The sequence below is a fragment of the Ipomoea nil genome, unplaced genomic scaffold, assembly GCF_001879475.1.
Source record: "Ipomoea nil cultivar Tokyo-kokei standard unplaced genomic scaffold, Asagao_1.1 scaffold1179, whole genome shotgun sequence".
NCBI classification, from domain to species: Eukaryota; Viridiplantae; Streptophyta; class Magnoliopsida; order Solanales; family Convolvulaceae; genus Ipomoea; species Ipomoea nil.
Genome location: NW_017617607.1, coordinates 213,527 through 218,869, shown reverse-complemented (window position 1 = coordinate 218,869; position 5,343 = coordinate 213,527).

Genomic DNA, 5,343 nt, shown 5'->3' with positions numbered 1-5,343 from the left:
TAGGATAAGAGAATTTACCTTTTGAATTAATGGTTCAATTCCTACATGCTCTCGCATTGCATCTATGTCTTTTTGTGCATGTGTCTCTCTATGATTGATTGGTCCTCTATTCCATTTTTTTAATTTTCTCGCATTTAGTCCTATTCGTTACCTACTACTCTAAATTGCGGTTTGATTCTTTGTGTTTTGTTCTTAACGGTTTTCTATGCGTTTACTAAATGTTATACTTACGTTATTTTGAGTGCTTTTAACTGATAAACATATTTTTTGCTTAAGTTATTTTATTGGTGTTTCTATGTTGCATATTTGAATTCTCTATGGTTACTTGATGAATGTTTGATGCAATTTGTTTAATATTTGTATTCTCCTTTGCTACTATGTGAATGTTTTTTTTTTGTTGGTTCGGTCATGACCGTATCTGTGCTAACTGTTATGAATTCTTGCCTGAAGTTGATTTATATGAATCTGTGCCTGATTTTGATATATTTGAGTCTCTGGCTGAATATGCTTTACATGATCATGCTTGTTTTGTTTGTGTGTTTTACCGTGCTATCTGGTATGAATCTGAGCTTGACTTTGCTTTATATGAATCTGTGCGTAAATGTGCTTTATCTGAATGTACTTACTGTCTTATTTACCAATTTGTCTTTTTGAGTGGCCCAATTGTGTGCTTTTTGTGTTATTTGCTACGAATTTGTGCTTGAATGTGTGTATTACTTGATATGTTTTATCTACTTAATCGGCTCCAACTTGATTTGTGTGTCTTTATGTGCTTATATGTTATCAATTTGATTTGTGTGTCTTTATGTGCTTATATGTTATCAAGTTGATTTGTGTTATGTGCATATATGTTATCAAGTTCTGCATGTTTTTCTTTACTAATTTTCTTGTGCAGGTTCTTTTCTATCGGGCACTCCATCAGACTCAATCCACTAATATAGATGTTCACCTTTGTCAATTTATTGGCAAAAGGGGAGTATATACTAAGGGGGAGTATGGTTGGAATAAGGGGGAGTTTTGGTAAAACTATTGGATGTTTGGTTTTGTGGAATTTTGGTAAAATTGTTGGATTAAGGGGGAAGTGAGAAAGGGGGAGTAGTAGTTGAATGGTTGATGTATTGTCTTGACTATGACTGCTGCATATGGTAATTTTTTTTGGTACTACTACTCTATGGCTACTCTATGGTACTACTACTCTATGGCTACTCTATGGTACTCTTTTTTGGTAATCTCTGATTAATATATCACTCTTCTCGCCATGTATAAAGCCTTTATTTGGCTAATTCATCTACTGTGTATTGTGGTGGGTCAATGCTTATTTTCTGAAGTGTGAAGTCTCATGGATTCTTCGACAATACAGGTTATGTGATATTTAATATAGCGGATTCATTGATGGACCATATTTTTTGTTGTAGCTACTAAATTATTATTTAATTTAATAAAAGTAAAATAGAGTATTAATTATGCCAAATTTGATTGGGATGAGGTTCGAACCTAAGAACTTTCTTATTGAAATCAATAAGTTAACGGAAAAGTAACAGAAATTAACAGAAAAGATAATATTTAATGGAGAAGTTAACGGATAATTATATTCATTAAGGATAAATTAGGAAATCTTAAGGAAAAATTAAAATCTGATCAATCTGAGCCATTCATTTGATTAAAAAATTTGACCGCCATTTTTTCTACCCATTATTATTATTATTATTATTATTATTATTATTATTATACCCTTAGATCATTTTACATGTTAATCTAAACAACTAATTTTTTCAAATATCTTTTTACTAACCGTTGATATAATTCGCTGGTCAAATTCTCTAATATAATCCGTTAACGCTAACCGCTAACTGCTGATTGTCAAACAGAGACATTGTGAGGTAGTTCTCACTTCAATTTATTGTGTGATTTGAATACTCTCTTTGTCAACATATCGCTCAAGTAGTTAATATGATTGATTTTATTAATTATATTTTTATATTTTTTTCATGGTATTAATAAAATACTTGGTAAATAAATATATGGCATTATTTTGTATTATAATTTTGATATTTAATTAAAAAATAGAGCATAAAAAAAGACAATAGACAATGTAGTGAATATAATCAATTGATGAATTTGAATGTAAAGAATTTTTACATTGGAGAAATATAAAGACAATATAACTAATAAAATTATTTCTCTTAATTAATTTATTAATGAATAACTTTTTTTAATAAAGACATTGTAGGGACAATGTAGCGAATATAATCAATTGATGAATTTGAATGTAAAGAATTTTTATATTGGAAAAAAATAAATACAATATAACTAATGAAATTATTTCTCTTATTTAATTAATTGATAATGAATATATATACTTTTTTGAATAAAGACATTGTAGACACATAATTCTAAATTAAAAAATGCATATGTATTATTTTTTGTTGTAGCTACAAAATTATTATTTAATTTAATAAAAGTAAAATAGAGTATTAATTATGTCAACTTTGATTGGGATGAGGTTCGAACCTTAGACCTTTCTTATTGAAATCAATAAGTTAACGGTAAAGTAACAGAAATTAACGGAAAAGATAATATTTAACGGAAAAGTTAACGGATAATCATATTCGTTAAGGATAAATTAGGAAATCTTATGGAAAAATTAAAATCTGATCAATCTGAGCTATTCATTTGATTAAAAAATTTGACTGTCATTTTTTCTACCCATTATAGGACTAACTCTCTTGGGCTCTTATTAGTATAGTAAAATTATTATTATTATTATTATTATTATTATTATTATTATTATTATTATTATTATTATTATTATTATTATTATTATTATTATTATTATTATTATTATTATTATTATTATTATTATTATTATTATTATTATTATTATTTATTATTATTATTATTATTATTATTATTATTATTATTATTATTATTATTATTATTTATTATTATTATTATTATTATTATTATTATTATTATTATTATTATTATTATTATTATTATTATTATTATTATTATTATTATTATTATTATTATTATTATTATTATTATTATTATTATTATACCCTTAGATCATTTTACATGTTAATCTAAACAACTAATTTTTACAAATATCTTTTTACTAACCGTTGATATAATTCGCTGGTCAAATTCGCTATTATAATCCGCTAACGCTAACCGCTAACTGCTGATTGTCAAACATGGACATTGCGAGGTAGTTCTCACTTCAATTTATTGTGTGATTTGAATACTCTCTTTGTCAACAAATTGCTCAAGTAGTTAATGTGATTGACTTTATTAATTATATTTTTATATTTTTTTCATGGTATTAATAAAATACTTGGTAAATAAATATATAGCATTATTTTGTATTATAATTTTAATATTTAATTAAAAAATAGTGCACAAAAAAAGACAATAGACAATGTAGTGGATATAATCAATTGATGAATTTGAATGTAAAAAATTTTTACATTGGAGAAATATAAAGACAATATAACTAATAAAATTATTTCTCTTAATTAATTTATTGATAATGAATAACTTTTTTTTAATAAAGACATTGTAGGGACAATGTAGCGAATATAATCAATTGATGAATTTGAATGTAAAGAATTTTTATATTGGAAAAAAATAAATACAATATAACTAATGAAATTATTTCTCTTATTTAATTAATTGATAATGAATATATATATATATTTTTTTGAATAAAGACATTGTAGACACATAATTCTAAATTAAAAAAATGCATATGTATTATTTTTTGTTTTAGCTACTAAATTATTATTTAATTTAATAAAAGTAAAATAGAGTATTAATTATGCCAACTTTGATTGGGATGAGGTTCGAACCTAAGACCTTTCTTATTGAAATCAATAAGTTAACGGTAAAGTAACAGAAATTAACGGAAAAGATAATATTTAACGAAAAAGTTAAAGGATAATCATATTCATTAAGGATAAATTAGGAAATTTAAAAAAAAAAAATTAAAATCTGATCAATCTGTGCCATTCATTTGATTAAAAAATTTGACCGTCATTTTTTCTATCCATTATAGGCCTAACTCTCTTGGGCTCTTATTACTATAGTAGATATTGTGTTTTGGAAACGTATATATTTTGGAGAAATTAAATGTTTTGGGAAACGATATTTTGTGAAATTTGTATTACTTATATATTGTGGACTAAAAATAATTTTGGATAAATTGTGTCGAGAAAAATATGATTTGAAAAATATTTTGGAGGAAATTATTTTGGAGAAATTGTTATTTTTGGAGAAATGTATTTACATGTGGAGAAATGGTTTATTTTAGAGAAACCAGAATATTGTGTGGTGTTCAGTAAAAGAGAGTTTCTGCTCATTGGGCTTGGAATCCCATGAGGGTGTAACACATAGGTTATGATCCAGTTTCAAAACTGTTTGAGTGGTAGTAGGTAGGAAAACCTTACTACTTGGATCATTAGATCATATACTGCCTAGTGACTTGGAATCCTCAGGGGGTGTGCACATATGTTTTAGTCCAGATTGTAAGTAGATTTCAATGAGGTTTGTTAATTCTCCACTTATAAATATTAATTCTCTATAGGAGGAAAAGTGTAACTCCACATGTATTTTGGAAAAGTATAAAATTATATGAGTTTTGGAAATATAAAAAAAATAAAAAATTCAAGCCTATATTTTAAGGGGCGAAGTGAAGCTTACTTAGCTTATGCTAATTTTTGTCTACACTTTGTTTATTGTCAAATTATTTATACAGGTGAACATGGATAGTAAATCCGGGTGGATTCAAGTTGAGATGGAATAAAGTTTATTTATTTGCTATTTTGAGGAAAATATTGTTGTATAGTGATTTCAGTTTTATGTATTAAGTTGATTTTGATATATTATTTGATATTGTAAAATTTCGCCTTAGCACTTAGGTAGTTGGTTGCCTAAGTGTGGCAGTAACACCCATTTATTTTGGTTAGTTAATGCTTTCGCTATGATTTTAGTTAAATTTCAATTGTGAAAGGAAAAATTATTGTAATGAAATTTAGTTATGAAAATGGGGGTGTTACAGCCGCGGGCCAAAGCCGAGGTCGTGCACCTCGGCAGTGGCCAAGATGGAAGACCCTACACGACCTCGGCTACAATTGAGGTCTAGGCTACCCCGTGGCCTCACCTCTGCGCTCCAGATGGAGAAAATCGATGGTGGCTCTAGGAAGCATCAAATCAATAAAGCAAAGGACGCTATTGTTCATTTAAAATACCAAGTCTAGTACATAGCAAAAGAAGCGCCAAATGTTCACGCAAAACACCAAGCCTAGAACAAAGCTAAAGTGAGAACGAAGTTTTGGCTACAAA